The sequence below is a fragment of the Saccopteryx bilineata genome, chromosome 2, assembly GCF_036850765.1.
Source record: "Saccopteryx bilineata isolate mSacBil1 chromosome 2, mSacBil1_pri_phased_curated, whole genome shotgun sequence".
NCBI classification, from domain to species: domain Eukaryota; kingdom Metazoa; phylum Chordata; class Mammalia; order Chiroptera; family Emballonuridae; genus Saccopteryx; species Saccopteryx bilineata.
In genome coordinates, this window is record NC_089491.1 from 219,158,836 (window position 1) to 219,183,270 (window position 24,435).

The following is a 24,435-nucleotide window of genomic DNA, read 5'->3' on the forward strand; positions in this document are numbered from 1 at the left end:
ATCAAAGACCTAAATATAAGACCTGAAACAATAAAGTACATAGAAGAAGACATAGGTACTAAAATCATGGACCTGGGTTTTAAAGAACATTTTATGAACTTGACTCCAATGGCAAGAGAAGTGAAGGCAAAGATAAATGAATGGGACTACATCAGAATTAAAAGTTTTTGCTCAGCAAGAGAAACTGATATCAAAATAAACAGACAGCCAACTATATGGGAACTGATATTTTCAAACGACAGCTCAGATAAGGGCCTAATATCCAAAATTTACAAAGAACTCATAAAACTCAACAACAAACAAACAAACAATCCAATAAAAAAATGGGAAGAGGACATGAACAGACACTTCTCCCAGGAAGAAATACAAATGGCCAACAGATATATGAAAAGATGCTCAGCCTCATTAGTTATTAGAGAAATGCAAATCAAAACTACAATGAGATACCACCTCACTCCTGTTAGATTAGCTATTATCAACAAGATGGGTAATAGCAAATGTTGGAGAGGCTGTGGAGAAAAAGGAACCCTCATTCACTGTTGGTGGGACTGTAAAGTAGTACAACCATTATGGAGTAAAGTATGGTGGTTCCTCAAAAAACTGCAAATAGAACTACCTTATGACCCAGCAATCCCTCTACTGGGTATGTACCCCAAAACCTCAGAAACATTGATACGTGAAGACACATGTAGCCCCATGTTCATTGCAGCACTGTTCACAGTGGCCAAGACATGGAAACAACCAAAAAGCCCTTCAATAGAAGACTGGATAAAGAAGATGTGGCACATATACACTATGGAATACTACTCAGCCATAAGAAATGATGACATCAGATCATTTACAGCAAAATGGTGGGATCTTGATAACATTATAAGGAGTGAAGTAAGTAAATCAGAAAAAAACAAGAACTACATGATTCCATACATTGGTGGAACATAAAAATGAGACTAAGAGACATGGACAAGAGTGTGGTGGTTACCAAGGGTGGGGGGGGAGGGAGGACATGGGAGGGAGGGAGGGAGAGAGTTAGGGGGAGGGGGAGGGGCACAGAGAACTAGATAGAGGGTGACGGAGGACAATCTGACTTTGGGCGAGGGGTTTGCAACATAATTTGATGACAAAATAACCTAGACATGTTTTCTTTGAATATATGTACCCTGATTTATTAATGTCATCCCATTACCATTAATAAAAATTTATTTAAAAAAAAAAAATCCTAACTGAAATAAAGAGATGTTAAGATTTGATTAAAAAACAAACAAACAAACAAAAAAAAACAACAAAACAGGACTCCTCACACAGACAAAATTTAGGAGCTCAGAAACACGTACAATAGATCATTCTAGGTTTAAAAGATATCATGACAGAAAAGCCAAGCTCTGCTTGCCAGTACTGAGCAACCTTCAGTCCGGAACAGTTTAGAATACTGAAAGATATATTTGAAAAGACCATGTATCCACACTGGGTTACCATAGCAAAACTTAATTCAGCTACTCAACTTGAGTTAGTATTAAAGATTTGGTTCAAGAACCAGCACATCGAAAGGAAAAAGCAGCAGCTACAAATTTGGCCAAGTCTGGCACTAGAAGCACCAAACTAAATCATTTCAGTGAAGGAGAAGACAGATCTCTTTACCCATAACTTCTACAAACACTCGTTCCAGTATTGTGAATGCCTATGACCACGTACCACCTTAGACTTCTGGTGTCGAGCAACCTGGAGGGGCTGGTGCCTCTGTGTGGAATGCATCATGGGATTCCAGCCTCATGATCTCCAACAAATATGTCTGGTTGTCTCTGATTCTCCTTGGGCCTCCATTCCCTATGACACAGATAATTTTATACAACTGTATCTCTTACCTGGGGATGGTCACCCCAGCAGTCTAGATCAGTACTTCTTCCCACAGAGTCCTGGTTGAGGGGTATGGCTGGGACTGATCTTCAATGTAATGGCTAATACATCCACAGCTCTTGAGAAAGGTCTGTGATCCAAATCTTGCCAAACTGAGAGACATTTCCAAATACATTTAATGGGTCAACTCCAGCTGGAAAAGATCAGTTGTTTATCTTTTTCTATAAGAAGAAATCCCTCTACCTTTCATCATTGCCTAAAATTTTTGTCCTCTGGTTCTCCTGAGACAAATTTCAGTATCAAGGACAGTCACTGGTGCCTTTGGAGAAAGCAGAAGCCAGCTACTTTTCCTTGGGTCTAGCCTATCCCAGTTGAACTTAGCACCATGAAAACACCCCAACTAAAGTCAATACCATGTAAAAATTCCTGTTTCCTAAGGATCATCTTTATTTCTTACACAAAAAGGAAAGAAACAACAAACATTTAGGCGAGTGATATCAGCAAGATTGGTGGACCATGAGGTCCCAGCGCTTGTACTGCCAGAAAAACAATGATTAACAGCTACTTACTGATAAAAATAGCTCTGAGAGAGCTGTGGAGGACAATGCAAGAGCTACAGCACCCAGTGTAGCACAGAAATCAATGATGGCCACTTAGAAAGTATGGGCAGCATTTTACCTGTATCAGCCCATCCCACATATCAGTATCAGTCCCGCATAGCTTGCCACCAAAAGGGATCTCCTCAGTTGTGACCTACCCCTTTGGAGGAAAAGAAGAGCAAAAGACCCCAGCAGCTTTCACCAGCAACAACCCAAGCAGCCTTTGTGGCTGCCAGGGACACCCAAAGTTTTACCACTAAGGATTCCCTCAGTCTTTGCCTATGTTAATCTCAGCTGATGGTGCGGCTCAGAATCAATGCCACTGAGCCCCCCAGAGAAGAAGCCAATGCCGTGATCCCAACCACAGTGGTCCTGGCCTACTACATGAACATCCATACCCTCAACTGTTAGGTATGAATAAAATGAACATTGATGGAGTTCAAGAAAAGGTTTTAATACAAGGTGGTGCTGGCCAAAAGGACCTCCTAGTGACCCCCAGGATTAAAGAGCCCCAAATGAGTCTGCTTTATTTATTCTGGTTTGGATACATTTTGAAAGCTAAGATTCAGAGATTATAGTGAGAAATCTGACCTGCAATTGCTTCAAACAATGGTTAGAGAGATGAATCAAGATGAAGGTTGACAAAAGAACCAAGGTCCCTTGACTCAACCCCTCACTGGGGATCCAAAACTTTTGCACCAGAGGGGGTAAAATGGCCAGGAAGTGGAGAAGAGAAGTTTCTGGACTTCTTGACATGGGAGCTCCACAAACTGTGGTACCCAAACCATTGGCGAAGCCCTGGCATGAGCTACATTTAGATTGAGAGAATATACATGGTTGACTGTTTATAAGAAACTCACTTGAAATACAATGATACACATTGATGAGGAGATAAGGGTGAAAAATGATGTAACATGCCAACCCTAATCAAAAGAAAGTTTGAATGGCTATACTAACATCAGAAAAAGTAGGTTTCAGAGCAAAAAGTATTATCAGAAGTTAAAAAGGGCAATACATAATAAAAGGTCAAAACTAACTAGACAGAAGATCAGTAAAGAATATAGGAGACTCAACACTATCAACTACATTACTTAACTGACATTCATAGAACACTCTACATCAGCAAGTTTCAACCTTTTTCATCTCATGGCACACATTAATTACTAAAATACTGTGACACATCAAAAAGTAAATATTTTGCAAATCTGACAAAAAAATAGGTATAATTTTGATTCATTCACACCAGATGACTACTGTTATGTTGGCTGTTGTCTTTTTTTTACTTGACAATCTAAAAGAAAAGAGTTCAATGCTCTGACTAAATAGTCAGGTATGTCATGTTTTAAAAATTCTTGTGGCATGCCGGTGTGCCATGGCATACCCAGTTGAAAATCATTACTCTACATAATAACAGCAAAATACACACTCTTTTCAAGTGATTATGAAATATTTTCAAAGACCATTCTAAACCACAAAAAAGGTTAGCATCCTATATAATTCTATTAACAAGAAACATCCAGAATACATAAATACAGAGTGATAAAAAGCAGATTAGTGGTATCCAGGGGATGAGAGAAAGGAGAAACAGGGAATGACCATTAAAAAATTCTGAAACTGCCCTGGCCGGTTGGCTCAGCGGTAGAGCATCGGCCTAGCGTGCGGAGGACCCGGGTTCGACTCCCGGCCAGGGCACACAGGAGAAGCGCCCATTTGCTTCTCCACCCCTCCGCCGCGCTTTCCTCTCTGTCTCTCTCTTCCCCTCCCGCAGCCGAGGCTCCATTGGAGCAAAGATGGCCCGGGCGCTGGGGATGGCTCTGTGGCCTCTGCCTCAGGCGCTAGAGTGGCTCTGGTCGCAATATGGCGACGCCCAGGATGGGCAGAGCATCGCCCCCTGGTGGGCAGAGCTTCGCCCCATGGTGGGCGTGCCGGGTGGATCCCGGTCGGGCGCATGCGGGAGTCTGACTGTCTCTCCCCGTTTCCAGCTTCAGAAAAATGAAGAAAAAAAAAAAAATTCTGAAACTGGGTGGTGGTTGCACAACACTGAATGCCACTGAATTTTACATATTAAAATAATTAATTGCATATTATGTGAATTTTACTTCAATAAAAAATAAATAATAAGCCTGTGGTGGCATTGTGGGTAGAGCATTGACCTGGAACACTGAGGTCTCTGGTTGGAAATCCTGGGCTTGTCTGGTAAAGGTACATAACAAGAAGCAATCAGTGAACAATTAAAGTGAAGCAACTACAAACTGATGCCTCTGTCTGTCTCTCATGCTCTCCTGCCCTCTCTCTAAATATTAATAAATAAAATCTTTAAATAAATAAATAATAAACAATAAGATATAACAAGAGAATGTTAGAAACTATTGCATGCCAATAAATTTAACAATAGAGGAAACAAAGTCTTGGAAGAATCAAGCTACCAAAACTCACTCAAGAAGAATTAGATAATCCTATATTTATTCCAGAAATTGAATTCAAGCGAAAACCTTCCCATCAAAAAAAGAGCCACCAGCTGGCTTCGATGGTGAATTTTACTTCAAGGAAGAAGTAATAAAAATTCCTTACTAACTCATTCTGAAAATTTAATACAAGAGAACACTTCCCAGCTCATTCTATGAAGCAAGCATTAACCTGATATCAAAACCATAAAAAGACATTACAAGTTAACAGACCAAAACTGTACTTCTCATAAATATAGATGTAAAAGTTCTTAAATTTTAGCATATGAAATTCTAGACTATAAAAAAAAAATCACAACAAAGTGAATTTCAACCAGAATTGCAAATGGTTTAACGTTTAACAATATCAATTACATTAATATGTGGATGTATCATATAAACAAACTAAAAAAGAAAAACTAAAAAAAAAGAAATTATATGAGTATCAAAACAGATGCAGAAAAAACATTTGACAAAATTTAATATCATTCATGAAAAAAATTCTCAGCAAACTTAGAACCATTTTCTGAACCTGATGAAAGACCTTGGGTTAAAACATACAGCTGGCCCTGGCCGGTTGGCTCAGCGGTAGAGTGTCGGCCTGGTGTGCGGGAGTCCCGGGTTTGATTCCGGGCCAGGGCACACAGGAGAAGCACCCATCTGCTTCTCCACCCCTCCCCCTCTCCTTCCTCTCTGTCTCTCTCTTCCCCTCCCGAAGCCAAGGCTCCTTTGGAGCAAGGATGGCCCGGGCGCTGGGGATGGCTCTGTGGCCTCTGCCTCAGGTGCTAGAATGGCTCTGGTTGCAACAAAGCGACGCCCCAGAGGGGCAGAGCATCGCCCCCTGGTTGGCATGCCGGGAGGATCCCGGTCGGGCACATGAGGGAGTCTGTCTGACTGCCTCCCCGTTTCCAGCTTCGGAAAAATGAAAAAAAAAAAAAAAAACAATAAAAAACCCATACAGCTGACATTATACATAAGGGTGGGAGACTGAGTGCTTACCCCCAAGGTCAGGAACAAAGCCAGGATGGCCCCTCTCAGCACTTCTATTCCACAAGATGCCAACCACACCAAGTTCATCTATCAATTCAATGCAATCTCCATCAAAATCAGAGCAGGCTAAGCTTATTCCAAAATTTGCATGAAATATAAAGAGAATAAGGCAGCCAAAATAACTTTGAAATAGAAAACACAGTGGAAAAACTTATACTGTCTTATTTCAAGATAAAGCTAGTCATAAAAATAAACAAATTGATTAAAAAAACAGAATGAAGAGTCCAGAAATAGTCCACACTCTGTTAACCACGTTTTATATTTTCTGAGTTATGCTTTGACATCTGGGTCTTACTGACCCTGGAAGGCTGCCCCCCTAGAGTTAGCCAATTCCTAGAGACAGGATAAACAATGCACTAGGGCACCTTTCACACACAAGCCCACCAATCAGAGCCCAGACTCCACCCCTCCTCTATGGGCCCTCACACTATGGGTCCTCCCCCTGCCCTAATCACTCAGATGACCAGGGACAGCACCTCTGTCACAGAGCCTGCTAGATGAGTCAAAACAGCCCATCCTGAGTCGGCTGACCCTGTCTTGCCCTTCACATGAAAATCACAATCAATCTTGTGCCCAAGGTTTCCCTTCACCTCCTCTGCCTCCCAATCAACCCTGGTACTTCCCTATGTGGCCGTACATAGCATGGTGTACCTTCTATTTCTAGGACTTGTGCAGCTCAACTTCCTCCTTCATGACAGTCCTTTTTCCTTGTCTGCTGGTCTTACCGTTCTTGAGTTAAACAAGTCCCAGTACCATTAAAAACATGCACACATATACAGTCAGTTGATGATTATTTATTTTATTTATTTATTTATTTATTTATTTATTTATTAAGTGAGAAGCGGGAGGCAGAGACAGACTCCATCATGAGCCCTGACCCGTATCCACCCAGCAAACCCCCCTACCAGGCAATGCTCTACCTGTCTGGACTACTGTTCCATTGCTCAGCAGCCGAGCTATTTTAGCACCTGAGGCTAGGCCATGGAGCCCTCCTCTGTACCAGGGGTCAACTTTGTTTGAGCCACTTGAGCCATGGCTGCAGAGAGGAGCGGGGGAGGTAGAAGAAGGGAGAAGCAGATGATCGCTTCTCCTGTGTACACTGACTGGGAATCAAACCCGGGACTTCCACACACTGGGCCAACGCTCTACCACTGAGCCAACCAGACGGGGCCCAGTTGATTCTTGACAAAGGTTCCAAGGCAACTGTTAAAGGAAAAGGATAAGTTTTTCAACAAATGGCACTGTAACAACTATATACCAGGAGGGAGAGAGGGGGACCTTGACATTTTCCTCACATCCTATATAAAATTTATTCAAAACAGAACACAGACTTAGATGTGATAGCCAAAACTAGAAGACTTCCAAAGAAAGAATAAGAAAAAAAAATCTTACAGACCTCCAATTTAACAAATAATTCTTAAGTATGATACAAAAGACATGATGTATACAAGAAGAACACTGGTAAGTTGAATGTCATCAAAAACCTAAAACCTTCGGTCTTCAGAAGACACTTATAAAAATGAAAAGCCAAGCTAGACTGGGAGAAAATGTTTGCAAAGCAAGTGGCTCATAAAGGTCTCTCCAGAAAATATAAATAACTCTCAAAACTCAGTAAGAAAATAACCTAATTTTTTAAATGAGCAAAATATTTGATTCTATACTTCGAAGAAATTGCGGATAGTAAATAAGCACAGAAAAAGATGGCTTAGCGCAGCGTATCAATGCTTTAGGCGACCCCTGTGTTTTGGTCGTTTGACCCCCGCTGGGTCGTGACCCACAGGTTGAGAACCGCTGGCTTAGCAGAAGAGAGAGAGGCAAGTCTGATGCCCAGGCCAGCCAGAACCCAGCCCAGGGGTGGAGCATACAGGCATCTTTCTCACCATCCTGAATGCCATGGTAGAAGAAACCTAAGACACACAAACCTCCAACAGAGGGACACAGACATCAGAAATAGCCGCACTGCCTGCTGGGCAGGGACAGGCAGGCCAGGTAGGACCGAGTGATCCCAGCAGCTTGCAATGCACTGACAGGAAAAAGCACAGGGCCCAGAAGAACATGAGTGGTGGGCACCGCCAATGCCCCCAAGTACACAGTGGGGACCTTGGGACAGATCACAGTGCCCCTCAGGCGGCTCCAGACAAGGTCTTTCTGGAATTGGATCTGGGTCCTCTGTTCCTCTCTACTGACCACTCACTTCCTTAAGTAAGCCCACACAGTCTATTGCCACAAATATTTTCTTTCCTGATAATTCCCTAAACTAATCTCCCTGTCTCTGCCCTCTGCTCTAAGCCCCTACATCAAATGCCTACCTGAACAAGCTACCCAGATGTATAGATCAAAAGTCTGAAACTAATCCCACCCCACATCTGGCCTTTTGGAGGACTCCCTGCCTTAGTTGTTCAGGCCCCTGGGAGTCATCCCCAATCCTCTTCACCCCACCTTCCTGACCCTTCTCCAGCAAGTCCCTCAACTCCACCTTAGGAGATCCTCTAGCCACCAGCGCCCCCCCCCCCCCTCCCGCCGGCTCCGCCTTGGCCGACAATCTGCCTCCCTGCAGGCTGCAGCCAGAGCTTCAGAAAACAGGAAGGCCTTGGACTTGGTGAACATGTTAAGGATACTACTCTTTTATGGATTGTTGTTGTATTGGCCAAGAGTTTGCTTAAAGGCTTTAATCACTGTAAAAAAAAAAATAGAAGACTGGATAAAGAAGATGTGGCACATATACACTATGGAATACTACTCAACCATAAGAAATGATGACTTCGGATCATTTACAACAAAATGGTGGGATCCTGATAACATTATATGGAGTGAAATAAGTAAATCAGAAAAAACCAAGAACAGCATGATTCCATACATTGGTGGGACATAAAAACGAGACTAAGAGACATGGACAAGCGTGTGGTGGTTGGGGGGGGGGGAGGAGGGAGAGGGGAAGGGGGGGAGGGGCACAAAGAAAACTAGATAGAAGGTGACGGAGGACAATCTGACTTTGGGTGATGGGCATGCAACATAATTGAAGGACAAGATAACCTGGACATGTTTTCTTTGAATATATGTACCCTGATTTATTGATGTCACTCCATTAAAATTAATAAAAAAAATTTTAAAAAAAGAAGAAAGAAAACAGGAAGGCCATATGACTTCCCAGGGCACTAAAGACGCCCAAACCCTCAGCTTTATTTCCACTTTTACGCCCCATTCCCAAGGGTTCCCAAGCTCATTTCACCTGGGACTGCTCCAGCTGCTGCTGCTCCAGCTAGGGACATAGTATGTGAGCTCCCTCAGGCCACCAACTCCACTGACACATCTTCAGAAAGGTCTCTCTGGACCACCTGCCAGGAGCCACCTCCCTTTTGTTGGCCTTCCTGTGCTAATCCACTTGTCATGTGCCGTTTTAAGTTTTTAAGCCATTTCCTTTGTTTTGGGTCACCTGCTCCCCAATCCAAATGAGCCACAGGGACTCAGGAGCAGCGTGTGTCTGAGCCTGGGAGAGCGCTGGGTGGGAAGAGGGCCCCCATAACCTGTTGGACAGGTACACACGCGAAGAGACAAGTGAACAAACAGCTGCACCAAGCAGTGGCCTGCAGAAGGCTGGCTTCTCTCCCTGGGGTAGGACCCTGAAGGGGAATAGGCAGAACTGTAAGAAGTTTGCTGGGGGGCAAACTTTTTCAAAATCATATAATGAAACAATATTTGATAAGGAAAAAAAAAGACATTGTACCCACCACAAGAGACTTACAATTCAACTAATCAGGGAAAACACAATCAGGACATGTCTGATTAAATGTCATCTGCTCAGGGTTCACATGTCCCAGCTGAAAGCTTCTGCTGGCCACATAAGACAGCCCAGATCCCAGGCTCGTACATACTCACATTTGAACATGACACCTTAGTGTCATATATGTAACCCACATCCATAACATAACTTATCATTGGAAAGATATTTTAAAAGCACAGACTAGAAATGAGAAAATTAACATGTAAAATCTTACTCCTTGTGTGGATTTAGTGATATATACAAATAATAGTCATGCTCTTATTTGTAATCTTTCTACTTTTAGGCACATCTACTGTTAGGAGAGCCTACCAGGAGTGGAAGCACTCCCTTCCTGAGAGACAGTTCTGTCCTTCTACTGCCCCTCTAGGGCCTGAGTAGGCCCCATATTCCAGAGCCTGATGATGATGAACAATGTCAGCAGACAGCTACGGGAGGCAGGTTTCCCTCTAAATCCCACTGAGGCCCCCATCTTAGCCCCAGGACCCCCACCATTGCCTTTTCTCCCTCCCATGGCCTCCTACGCATATCCACATATCTGAATGACACTGCTAGCATTTTACATCAAAGTTTTAATGATCGTTAGAGAATGGGTTGTCCCTCATTGCTGGGTAGGTGGGCTGCGACCCTGCAGGTTTTCCTTGGAGTGGCTCCTTCTGACAGGAAGTCTTGATTTCTGGGGTTCTCCTGTCAGGACAGAACAAGCAAGGAGAGACTAGCAGTGAACGGGGGCAGCACTAGAGGTCACTTACTAGAATGTTTTAGCCCACCTCTTTCAAAGACTACTTCCTGAGGGCTTGGGCTAACACTGGTGGTTTCACAGTGGGGCGCACAAACATGACTCCTAGGCACCTGCTCATAGGCTTCATTTTTGCTCAACAGGAGCTCACACTTTGACAGCTCTCACAAAAGGAAAATCAAATACCACTGTTTTTACCTAAAACTAAATAGGCCATAGCAAAGATCCAACTTCAGGAGGAAGACAGCCTTGACTCCACATTTCTCCAGATCTGGGAGACCAACAGTCACATTCACTCGCCACCTGCAGCAGAGCCAATTCAGAGTTCTGCAGTGCCAACCAGAAGTCAGGAGTAACGAATTTAAAATAGCTTCTCCCGAGGAAGGACAGACAAGGATGATCCAACTTCATTGCCACCACAGAACCCCCCAATGCAATTACTGTTGAGGTAATTATGCTCTTGGTGATGGTCTCAGCAGAAAAGAAATGAGGTAGCCAGGGGTTGAACTTCTTCACTCCTTCACCTCAAAAAAACACTATCTTGGGTCCAAAGCATAGTAGTGACATGATCAACGAAACCACAGAATATAGACCCTGAGAGCCGTTTGCCAGAACTGAGCCTGGCTATGTCCTATTGTGGTGTGTCAGCTGCGCTCCCTGCCCTGGGACAGCAGGCCCTTCATCATCCCGCATGCCCCAGTGCACGTTTCCTCCGTTCAGAAGCTCAGGATCATGCTCACAGCGGCTGCCACATCTAAGGAGCGGGCATTGTTTGCTTCCTTTCCTATGTAGGATAGCTCATCCTCTATGTGTGTGAACAGAAAAATGCACATTCATGTTTCAATCCATTTAAATTATATTGAACTTTATTCAGTATCAATTTCCAATAGTTTATAAAAGAATTTTATATCAATCTCAGCATATAGACTTATTAAAAATTTTAAGCTCATGGCCCTGGCTGGTTAGCTCAGTGGTAGAATGTCGGCCATGTGTGTGGAAGTCACAGGTTCAATTCCCAGTCAGGACACACAGGAGAAGCGCCCATCTGCTTCTCCACCCTTCCCTCTCTCCTGTCTCTCTATCTCTCTCTTCCCCTCCTGCAGCCAAGGCTCCATTGGAGCAAAGTTGGCCCGGGCACTGAGGATGGCTTCATGGCCTCCACCTCAGGCACTAGAATGGCTCCGGTTGCAACAGAGCTACGCACCAGAGGGGCAGAACATCGCCCCCTAGTGGGTTTGCCTAGTGGATCCTGGTCGGGCACATGCGGGAGTCTATCTGTCTGCCTTCTGCTTCTCACTTCAGAAAAATACCAAACAAAAAAAAAAATTTAAAGCTCATTATACCATATTTCCCCATGTATAAGATGCATTTTTCCCCAAAAAAATTGGGGTCTAAAAACTGGGTGTGTCTTATACAGTGGTTATAGTTTTTCTCACTTGCATTTCCTGCTTTTTTGCGCTTGTTTTTACACTCATTGCTGAAGACAGTGATTCATCATCAGATACAGATGAGGACAACCTTACAGATGGGAGTTTCAACAGTGATGAGGAGTTATATGAATTTTATGATGAATAAAATTTGAGTTCAGTAACTTTATGTAATACTTTTTTTTTTCAAATTTCAAGCCCTAAAATTAAGGTGCGCCTTATACATGGGATCATGTTATACATGGGGAAATACACTATTTACTTTCTTAGTTTTCTCAGTGGGTTGCTGTTATCATCAGAATCAGACATGGGAAATCTGTTTGGTCTCTCACCAGGGTACTGAAGTTGCCTAAAGTACATCTACTAGACTTTTTAGACAACTCCCCAAATAAAAGAATATTTCAATCAGTGATTGAGAATTAGCTCTGTACACCCCTGCCTAGGACCTCCCAAAGACAGGCTACTAAGCACTAACAGGCCCTATCAGGGACAAAGGCCAGGTGCTCAGTTGCTGCTCTTAATAATGAATATATATCCTATGATTGTAAAGCATACGCCTGCTCTTGGTGTATAAAGTTTGGAAAGTGTAGAAAAGTGCAAGAAACCAATGCCCAAACAGAAGCACTAACAGCAGAGTGTATTTTCTTCTAGTAGTTTCTCATTATAATATTTATCTATATATTTTTAAAACAAAACAAGATAAGACTGTATGTGCCTTCAAAACAATATATCCATGTCTATAATATTTGTAGAAAATGTCCACAACAGCTTGGTGTTAGACTTTCACTAATGTTTATTGGATATACAAAAACATTTCTATGAAAATCAAACATCTATTATTTGAAATTGCTTGCATTATTTTTATGGTTAGAAAAATGCTTCTATATATCAAAGATCAGACTACTTTTTACATAATTCTTCCCTACTTAATAAAAATGTTTTTCCTATAAGTATAAAAGTGATGTATGTTCATTTAAGAAAATTTAGAAAACTCAGAAGTATGTGTAAACAAAGACTAGCAGTGATTGCAGTGTACAGAAACAGACGCAATAGACCTTTTCTTGAGGCCTTTAAAATACACAAAAAATACACTTGCACACACGCATAAATAGCCATTTACATCAGTGGTAGTCAACCTGGTCCCTACCGCCCACTAGTGGGCGTTCCAGCTTTCATGGTGGGCGGTAGCGGAGCAACCAAAGTATAAATAAAAAGATAGATTTAACTACAGTAAGTTGTTTTATAAAGATTTATTCTGCCAAACAGCGAAAATCTGATATAAAGTACTTAGTAAATAATTATTATTTTATGCTTTAACTTGCTGTAACTCTGCTTTATAAATTTTATAAAGTAAAGTTACTTCCCTACTTTATAAATCACCATTACTGTGGAACTGGTGGGTGGTTAGAAAATTTTACTACTAACAGATACAAAAGTGGGCGGTAGGTATAAAAAGGTTGACTACCCCTGCTTTACATCATATAGACTGTTCTTTTGCATAATTTGGTCTCATATGCTGGTGGATTTCTTCACCTTGTGCATCATTCCTATTAATGCTAACAGCCACCTAATGATCAATTGTGCTGTAAGTGCAGTAACTAATTTACTGACTCCTCTACTAGTAGCATCTGGGCTGCCTCCCAATAGCTCATGATCTGAACTCATGATATAATGAACATTGTCTGTACATAAATTTAATGGTTATCTGATTATTTCCTGGAGGTAAATTCTAAAGAATAGAATTTTCAGCCAAAATGCCTGAATATTTCTAAAGCTTCTGGTATACCAGGACTAAAGTGTTTCAGAAACTCGTCTCCCTCCAATCACAGAATGATGATGTGTGAGTCAGATCTGTGATTGCTTGCCAAACTCCTTATTATAAACCTTCTCAAAATATGCCAACAAGATGGTCCAAGAATGACAGGAATACATTATTCATTAACAGTCCAGTTGGCATCTTCTCACATTTGTTGGAACTTATGCACCTTTTGTAAACTGCCTGCTCAACATTCACCAGCAAAGTATCTAGATGAGAGCTAATGAAACACGTGAGAATTATAAAAAAGAAGGACACAGAATTGATTTCTAGCCAAAAGTTCAACAACTATAAGTAAATATATTGTAGCCTGATCAGGTAGTGGCTCAGTGGATAGAGCATCAATCTGGGATGCTGAGGACCCAGGTTCAAAAGCCCAAGATCACCAGCTTGAGCATGGGCTCACCTGCTTGAGTGTGAGGTTGTCAGCTTGAGTGCGTGACCATAGACATGACCCCATGGTCGCTGGTTTGAAGTCCAAGGTCGCTGGCTTGGCTGGAGCCCCCCAGTCAAAGCATGTATGAGAAACAATCAATGAACAACTAAAGTGCTGTGAATATGAGTAGATGCTTCTCATCTCTCTCCCTTCCTGTTTGTCTCTGTCTTTGCCTCAGTCTCTGTCTCTCTGTCTCCATCTTTCTCTTGCTCGCTTAAAAAAGAAAAAATATATTGTAGAAAAGAATAAATTCAGGGGTTTTTTAAATAGTTTTATTTAGACAATTAATTTTAATGGGTTGACACTGGTCAACTAGAGCCCATAGATTTAGAGAAAACATCTCCAGATCATTTTGACATTCGACTATGTTGTATACCCATCACCCAAAGTCAAATTGTCTTCTATCACCTTCATTTGGTTTTCTTTATGCCCCTCCCCTCCCACCACCCCCTCCATCTCCTCCCTTCCCCTCCCCCTGGTAACCACCACACTCTTGTCCATGTCCATGAGCCTCAATTTTGTGTCCCACCTATGTATGGAATCATACAGTTCTTAGTTTTTTCTGATTTATTTATTTCACTCATTATACTGTTTTCAAGGTCCATCCACGTTGTCATAAATGATCCGATGTCATCATTTCTTATGGCTGGGTACTATTGCATAGTATATATGTGCCACATCTTCTTTATCCAATCGCCTATTGAAGACCTTTTTGGTTGTTTCCATGTCCTGGCCACTGTGAACAATGCTGCAATGAACATGGGGCTGCATGTGTCTTTACGTACCAATGATTTTGAGTTTTGGGGGTATATTCCCAGTAGAGGGATTGCAAATTCAGGTGGTTCTATATCAGAATACACATTTTTTAATGAACCTAATAATAATCTAATTAAATTAAGAGAAAATCTCTGAATTCAGAGCCACACAAGGGTTGTTCCCAGTTCTCTCATTAAAAGTGGCTACCACACTCATGTGAAGCCTAAAGTCAAGATTTTAGCCTCTAACACTGCTTTCCACAAAAAGAAAAAAAAGTGCTTTACCAAGTAGCTGTTTCCATGACTTGAGGCAGGAGAAAATAGAGGGCTTCAAATATGGAGTTCTGACCAAAAAGTATGGTGCCTTTAAACATCTGAGGCAGCACTGGGGCAGCAGCTGACAGGGTCCAAGGCCCAACTGTAGGAAGCTCAGTATAAGAGAGAATCATTATTAGTTTAATCTGAAACAGGAGCTCAGGCTGAACTCAAGGTCCAAATCACCCTAGAGCCTGCGTCCAAGTTACCCAGCCTATCATTGGGTCGGAAGTGCAGAGCCTTACCTGCTGATCTGCCATGCCCTGGTAGGCCATCTAACCCTTTAGAAAGGTGCACAGGTAAGCTTCTGTAAAATCACTGCACCCTACAAGGGGAAGAGTGCTAGAGAAAGTCATTAAAACTACAATGCATATATTTTTTAAAGTTTACATGCAGTAATAAATTTTGTAATCATTGTATTTCTGCCTGCTTTTACTGCTAATGTATTTAAAAGAATAATTTTAACTCTGCTTAAATTGTTTTTAAAATGACAATTATACATATTTAACATATTGAGCCCTAAACAAAGTACAAACAGCTGCAAATGTTCCTCATAGATATTAAGACCCTCCCATTTCCCGCTGGTTTGTATATTTTTCATGATCTATCTGGAGATGCCCTCTCCTAATCATGGGCTAGCACATTAGCCTTTGAATGTGGTACATGGTGATTTTCTCTACAGAAGTTTTGAAATCTGGCATTCTTTTACCTTCCAAGTTTGATGTTATGATCGAAGAAGTCAAAGCAAAATCACTGACCAGCGTTCCCTGCTACCAGGTGTCAGCTTTTCACACCCCCTCAGCCAGTCCTCAGCTGTCTTTTCTCACCTCTCCCACTGGTGGCACCTCTGGCCACTCTAAGAACATTGGCTGCTCCTCCCCTGTGCCATGGATACCCAAGAACTGTGCACACGTCACCCACATCCACCATGAAGCCCACCCTTTCTCCTAGAGTCTCCTCTCACATGGCTCAACTGCACATCCCTCATTCTGAGGCAAAATCAAAGTCAGGATGAGAAATTGTGAACAGGTAGCTGGACACAATTCAAATCACACAAATCAAACTTCTCTCCCACATGGCTCTGCCCTTCATGGGTCAGGTTCCAAATACTGTACGTGGCTCTGCTGAGCTGTCTCTTCCAGCACTAATACCACTGTTTCAGGTGTTTTTTTCAAGTGCAGCTTACATTCAATATTATTTTGTACCAGTTTCAGGTGTACAGCATAGTGGTTAGAGAATCATATACTTTATAAAGTGTTTCTCCACCCTCCCCCCATCTGGCACCATACATAGTTATTACAACACTATTGACAATGTTCCCGGACTGTGCTGTACTTTACATCCCCACGACTATTTTGTAACTACCAATTTGTACTTCTTAATTTCTTCACCTTTTTCACCCAGTCCTTTAAGCTCCCTCCCCTCTGGTAACCATCAGCCGTTCTCTGTATTTATAAGCCTGTATCAATTTTGTTTGTTCATTTACTTTGTTGTTTAGATTCCACATGTAGGTGAAATCTTATGGTATTTGTCTTTCTCGGACTTATTTCACTTATCATAATACCCTCTAGGTCCACCCAGGCTGTCATAAATGGTAAAATTTCGTTCTTTTTAGGGCCAAGTAATATTCTATTGTATACATGTACCAAATTTTTTTCAGCCACTTATCTATTGATGGGCACTTGGGTTGCTTCTCTATCTTGGCTATTGTAAATAATGCTGCAGTGAACAAAAATCAACAGTGTATGGCTGCTTATCCTATTTGCTATTGAAATATAGAAAAGAAAAGCTTTTAGCAGGAATAACCCTTAGCAGAACTTACTTTCTCTAAAACAAAGAGACTTTTGGCAGGACTTACTTTTCTAAAAAGAGTTCCTATTCCTGGCCTTGAGGCTGGTCTCCCGGACTGTGGCCTTGGGCTAGCTTTGCAAGGTTGCAGGTGTTCTCAGAATGTTTCTCCCTGAATTAATCCTATAGATCAGGGGTCTCAAACTCAACTCAGCATGTGGGCCGCAGAGCAAAATCACAGCTGTTCGGCGGCCGCACTAGGTCTACAAAAGGCAACTGTTACGCAACACTTTTCTCACTGCAGTTGAAAACAAAAAAAAATCAGTACAACAACCACAATCGTACATGCAGTTTACTCAGTGTCACAAAACGACCAGAAACTGTAGTTCGCATCACAACTGCTGTTAACTAAGCTAATATCTAGCTAGGATGCTAGAGAAATGAAAAATACAAGTAGGCCCCTAGGCTTACTTAATTTTATCCAAAATATTTTGAACTTCGTGGATTAGTCTGCGGGCCGCACAAAATTGTTCGGCGGGCCGCATGTGGCCCGCGGGCCGCAAGTTTGAGACCCCTGCTATAGACAAACATTGTAAGAAAGCTTATTTCACTGCTTTGTACTACTGCTATGCTTCCTCTCCTCCCCATTCCTCAGTCAGTATATAATTTTGCCTTTAAACACTCGTCCCAGACTGTAGTCGAGACTGCATTTATTTGAATGACTTAGGTCTCCATGCGGTCCTGCAGCCAGCATTAAAGACTCCATAATTTGGTTTCTTGATTGTGTAGCAGGACATCTGTTTCTTGCTGTTCCAATACAACAGTATCAGAACATTCTATAATGCTAAAAAAAAAAAGAAATTAAAGCATCCTATTTTGTATCATACATTGTTGATTTTTCAAAAACTTGCTGGCTAGTTGTATATGCTTTCTTTCCTTGTTACATTTAGAAGTGGTTGACCAATTTTCTATAAAATATGGTGTAATCACATTCAATTTAGAAAATTTTTAATTATAAAACATGGTAGGCAGATGACATCATTGGGAATAATTACTTTACTCCTCCATGAAAGCAAATAGAACAATGTCAAAATTTTCATAATTAACTTTTTAAGAACTCTGAAAATTAACCAAAGGCCTGCAGCATTCCATGGATCATTTATTTGTCCAAGAAAATCAACTGGATCTTGGTAAGAACAGCAAGCTGTGTGGTGTTTTAACTTGTCTGCCCCTGTTCCTTCCTCCCAGCTCCACCACAGCCTGGAAAACCAGCAGCCTGGTGGCCTTGGAAGGGCAGGAGATGGCAGGCACGCCTTCACAGTGGTGAACACCTGCATCCAAAAGGAAAAAGACCCCACCTCAACTACCTAAACTTCCATGTTAAGAAACTAGAAAAACAAGAAAATTCAAAGTAAAGAGAGGAAGGATATAATAAACCCTAGAGCAAAAATGAATGACAGAGAATAGAAAAACAAATCAAAAGTGAGTTCTTTGAAAAGATCAACGAAACTGACAAGTCTTCACCTAACTGACCAAGAAAAACAGAGAAAGGACCCAGTTACTAAAAGTAAGAATAAAAGAGGAAATGTTACTGACAATCTTACAGAAATAAAAAAGGATTATAAGGAAATCTTATGAACAATTTTACATCAACAAATTAGATAAAATGAATGAATTCCTATAAACAAATATAAACTATAGAAATTGACTCAAGAGGAAACAGGTAGAGGTAGATATAGATAATACACAGAGGGATATTTCAGTGGAAGAGAATCAGAATCCACAATCCCTTATACTTACAAGTCAATTGCTTTTTGATTAAGGGGTACCAAAATGATTCAATAGAGATAGGCAACGGAACGTTTCAACAAATGCTGCTGAAACAATTGGATATCATATGCAAAAGAACAAATTTGGACCCTACATTTCATGTCACATACAAAAATTAATTCAAAATAGAACAAGGACCCAAATGTAAGAGCTAAAACTATAAAGCTCTTAGAAAAAAATGAAAGAAATATGAAAGCATGACCTTGGATTAGGTGATGGTTTCTTACACACCACACCAAAGTATAAGTGACAAAAGGAAAAATAAATTCAACTTCAACAAAACTTTGGGTTTCAAAGGTAATATTAAGAAAAATAAAACACAACCCACAGAATGGGAGAAATTTTCTGCAAACCTGATATAACATACAGAAAACATAAAGAATTCTTATAGCTCAACAATAAAAAAAATAATTAAAACAAGGGACAAAGGATCTGAATACACATTTCCCCAGAGAATACACAAATGTCCAATAAGCACTTGATAAGCTTCTCAATATCATTAGTCATCAGGAAAACACAAGAATCAAAATCACAATGAGATACCACTTCACACCCACTAGAATGACTATAATCAAAACACCAACAATAACAAGTGTTGAGAACATACAGAGATATACTGAAACCCTCATGTAATGCTGGTGGGAATGCAAATGGTGCAGCCATTCCCGAAAACACTCCGACAGTTTCTCAAAAAGTTAAACATATTGTTGCCATGTGACCCAGTAAGCTCATTCTTATTTACCCAAGAGAATTGAAAATATATGTCCATACAAAAACCTGTACACAACTGTTCATAACAGCATTATTCATACCTAAAAAGCAGAAATAACCCAAATGTCCATCAATGGATGAATGGATAAACAAAATATAGTATATCCACACAATGGAATATTATTCAGTTGTAAAAGGGAATAAAGCACTGATATGTACTAAAACATAGATGAACCTTGAAAATATGATACCAAGTGAAAGAAGCCAAACACCAAACAGCACATACTGTTTGATTTCATTTATATGAAACGTCCAGAAATCCACAGACAGAAAATAGAGTAATAGTATCAAGGGACTTGGGGGAGGGGAGAAACGGAAGTTACTGGTAGTGGGTACAAGGCTTCTTTTGGACTGTAGAAAATGCTCTGAAATTGGATAGTGGTGATGGCTGCACAGCTCTGTGAATATACCAAAACCACTCAATTATACACTTTAATGAGGTGAATTTTATGTATGCAAATTATACCTCAAATCAAAAAATAAATACAATAGGCATTTACGTACTTACTATGAAGGATAAAGAGTTGTCAGATTTTGCTTTATTTGCGTTAGGTCTCTACTAACAGTTCTTGCACATACAGCTAAAGCTCTATAGAATCTAGGTGATCACTGCCCTTCTCTATAACACCATAATGTAAAGATGCCATGTCATCCTTGACAGTCAGTGTCCACACCTTTCCCGACCATGTAAACATCCAATAACACCATACTGCACCCATACTTTCAAATTTTGTTTTCTTTTTTAGTCAGCATTGCTAATGAAATTTATGCATCTTGATATTCATAGATCTAATTCATTCATTTTAGTGCTGAATAATTTTTTACGGTCTAAATATAACAAATGTCTGGGCCCCCTTACTGAGGCCAATTAGGTAGTTTCCACTGTTTGGCTATTACAAACACTATAGGATCATATTCTCAAGACACTGTGAGTTCTTCTACAGCAAATGCCTGACAATGGCACTGGTGTGTCATATGATGTGCATGTTATCCACTTTACTATGTAACCAAATTCATCTCCAAAGTAGTTATACCAATCAAGGAATAAAGAGTAAAGAGTTCCCATTCCCCCATACATGGATATCACATGCATGTGATCTCCAGTATTTATTAATTGACTTGTGTTTACCAATCTGATAAGTATAAAATGGTCTCATTGCTTTAACTCCTATTTTATGGATTAATAGAAAAATCGCAGTTTTCATACATTTTCAAACTTTCTGATTTCCTCATGGTGCAATGTCTTTTTCTCGCCTTCAACTACTGTGTGATTATTCTCTCTAGACCAGGGGTCGGGAACCTTTTTGGCTGAGAGAGCCATAAACACCACATATTTTAAAATGTAATTCTGTGAGAGCCATACAATATGTTTAATACTAAATACAAATAAATGTGTGCATTTTATGTAAGACCAACACTTTTAAAGTACAATAAGTCTCTGAATTCTTTTTTTATATAAAGTTTTATTAATTTTAATGAGGTGACATCAATAAATCAGTGTACATATGTTCAAAGAAAACATGTCTGGGTTATTTTGTCATTCAATTATGTTGAATGCCCATCACCCAAAGTCAGATTGTCCTCCATCACCTTCTATCTATGTTTCTTTGTGTCCCTCCCTCCCTCCTCCTCTCTATCTCCTCTCCCCCCCTCAACCACCACACTCTTGTCCATGTCTCTTAGTCTCGTTTTTCTGTCCCACCTATGTGTGGAATCATGCAGTTCTTGTTTTTTTCTGATTTACTTATTTCACTCCGTATAATGTTATCAAGATCCAATCATTTTGTTGTAAATGATCCGATATCATCATTTTTTATGGCTGAAAAGTATTCCATAGTGTATATGTGCCACATCTTCTTTATCCAGTCTTCTATTGAAGGGCTTTTTGGTTGTTTCCATGTCTTGGCCACTGTGAACAATGCTGCAATGAACATGGGGCTACATGTGTTTTAGGTATCAATATTTCTGAGGTTTTGGGGTATATACCCAGTAGAGGGATTGCTGGGTCATAGGTAGTTCTATTTTCAGTTTTTTGAGGAACCACCATACTTTCTTCCATAATGGTTGTACTACTTTACATTCCCACCAACAGTAAATGAGGGTTCCTTTTTTCTCCACAGCCTCTCCAACATTTGCTATTACCCGTCTTGTTGATAATAGCTAATCTAACAGGTGTGAGGTGGTATCTCATTGTAGTTTTTTTTTAATATTTTATTTATTGATTTTTAGAGAGAGAGAGAGAGAGAGAGAGAAAGAGAGAGAGAAGGGGGAGGAGCAGGAAGCATCAACTCCCTTGACCAGGCAAGCCTAGGGTTTCGAACCGGCAACCTCAGTGTTCCAGGTTGATGCTTTATCCCACTGTGCCACCACAGGTCAGGCTCATTGTAGTTTTGATTTGCATTTATCTAATAACTAATGAAGATGAGCATCTTTTCATATATCTGTTGGTCATTTGTATTTCTTCCTGGGAGAAGTGTCTGTTCCTGTCCTCTTCCCATTTTTTATTGGATTGTTTGTTTGTTTGTTGAGTTTTATGAGTTCTTTGTAAATTTTGGATATTAGGCCCTTATCTGAGCTGTTGTTTGAAAATATCATTTCCCATTTAGTTGGCTGTCTGTTTATTTTGTTGTCAGTTTCTCTTGCTGAGCAAAAACTTCTTAGTCTGATGTAGTCCATTCATTTATCTTTGCCTTCACTTCTCTTGCCTTTGGAGTCAAATTCATAAAATGCTCTTTAAAACCAAGGTCCATGAGTTTAGTACCTATGTCTTCTTCTATGTACTTTATTGTTTCAGGTCTTATATTTAGGTCTTTGATCCATTTTGAACTAATTTTAGTACAAGAGGACAAACTGTAGTCAAGTATCATTCTTTTACATGTGGCTTTCCAGTTTTCCCAGCACCATTTGTTGAAGAGGCTTTCTTTTCTCCATTGTGTGTTGTTGGTCCCTTTATCGAAAATTATTTGACCATATATTTCTGGACTTTCTATTATGTTCCATTGGTCTGAGTGTCTGTTTTTCTGCCAATACCATGCTGTTTTGATTGTCGTGGCTCTATAATATAGTTTGAAGTCAGGTATTGTAATGCTCCAGCTTCATTCTTTTTCCTTAGGATTGCTTTGGCTATTTGAGGATCTCTGAATTCTTTTTAAAAACATTGTTATGCTGCTGCTAACCAATGATGAATAAATTACTTCTTACCATTAAAGTGACTTTTGGTGCTGCATGGTTTTGCTGATGGCTTTGTAGTCTGGTTGATACATGGTGAGGTTAAGCTTCATGCAGGCATTAAGACTTCCATCTGTTAAACGTGATCGTAGGTTGGTCTTAACATTCTTTATTTTTTTTTTATTTATTCATTTTCAGAGAGGAGAGAGAGAGGGAGAGAGAGAAACAGAGAGAGAGAAGGGGGGAGGAGCTGGAAGCATCAACTCCCATATGTGCCTTGACCAGGCAAGCCCAGGGTTTTGAACCGGCGACCTCAGCATTTCCAGGTTGATGCTTTATCCACTGCGCCACCACAGGTCAGGCGGTCTTAACATTCTTTAAATGTGAGAAAGATTGCTCACATGCATACATAGAGCCAAACATTGTCATGTCAGTACAGCAATACTCACACGCTGTGTGTGGTATGTGATAGGAAGCGCGTTCCAAACTTTGACAATCAGCTGGTCCACAGGTTGAAGTTTTTTCATTTCTCCCCACTTGTGTTTGCTCGCCAACTCTGCTTCCTATAGAGCAAGTCTTTCCAAATCTTCATTCAGTGACTTGAACTTATTCACCCACATGTCTGAGGCCTTCAGGTCAGTAGCTTGTAGCTCAAAATCTCTGACGGAGACACCGGGATGTAACTCAGGTCAGTGCTGTCCACTGCCCACTCGTGTGGATGGGTGATGAACTTAAAAAGACAAGTGCACTCACGAAATTCTCCAAAGCGCACTTTGAATGACTGTAGATTAGATGTGTAGCCCACTAGGTGCTGGAGATCAAGATGTTGAGCAGGGTCACTTGCCGTGCATGCATCTTTAAACTCTCCCAGTTTTTCAAAGTGTAGTAAATGACCTGTTTCAATGTCAGCAATGAAGAGTTCCAGCTTGTTTTCAAATGTAAACACTGCTTGTTGAAGGGATAAGACTGTATTTCCAACACCTTGCATTTTCACATTGAGCTGGTTCAGCTGTTCAGTCATGTCCATGAAATAGTAGAACTTCAGGAGCCACTCAGTGTTAGCTAACTCAGGATGCTCGACGTTTTTCATTTCAAGAAAAGTCTGGATTTCGCTCAGACAAGCTGCAAAATGGCTGAGCATCTTCCCTCTTGACAACCAACGCACATTGCTGTGCAGAAGCAGACCAGGATAATTATTCTCAACTTCATCCAGCAGTGCTTTAAACTGGCGATCATTTAAAGCTCAGGCAACAATAAAGTTGACCACTCAAATGACCAGCGACAACACCTCACTAAGCTGCTCGCCACACATCTGAGCACAAAGTGCCTCCTGATGTAGGATGCAGTGAAAACTTAGAATAGGTTTCTTTTCATGTTCACGAAGAAGCACTATGAATCCTCTGTTTTTCCCCACCATGCACGGAGCACCATCAGTACACACCGAGATACGTTTATCCATCGGTAGATATTTTTCTTTAGCGAACTCAGTGAAAGACTTGAATAAATCCTCCCCTCTTATTATCTCTTTCATAGGCAAAACAGCAAGACTTTCCTCACATAGTGTGTCACCAGCAGCATACCTTGCAATCATGCTGAATTACATGGCTTACATCTGTTGACTCATCCAAAGCGAGAGAAAAGAATGGTGCTGCATTTATGTCCTTCACT

The 24,435-nt window shown here is 40.8% G+C and overlaps 1 protein-coding gene across 9 annotated transcripts in view; it reads right to left on the bottom strand.

The window, feature by feature from the left end:
• The window catches only part of PCBP3 (poly(rC) binding protein 3), a 313,033-nt gene that overhangs the window by 182,602 nt on the left and 105,996 nt on the right, over nucleotides 1-24,435 (bottom strand). For 2 of the 9 annotated variants that reach the window (XM_066259177.1, XM_066259180.1), the window contains exon 2: nucleotides 1,690-1,821. The exons of 6 other annotated variants lie outside the window; for them this stretch is intronic. The gene's annotated coding sequence lies outside the window, so the exon portion shown is untranslated. Of the gene's footprint in view, nucleotides 1-1,689; nucleotides 1,822-1,859; nucleotides 1,883-24,435 lie in introns of those variants that run through there. One more of the 9 variants, XM_066259179.1, reaches the window with a different exon arrangement.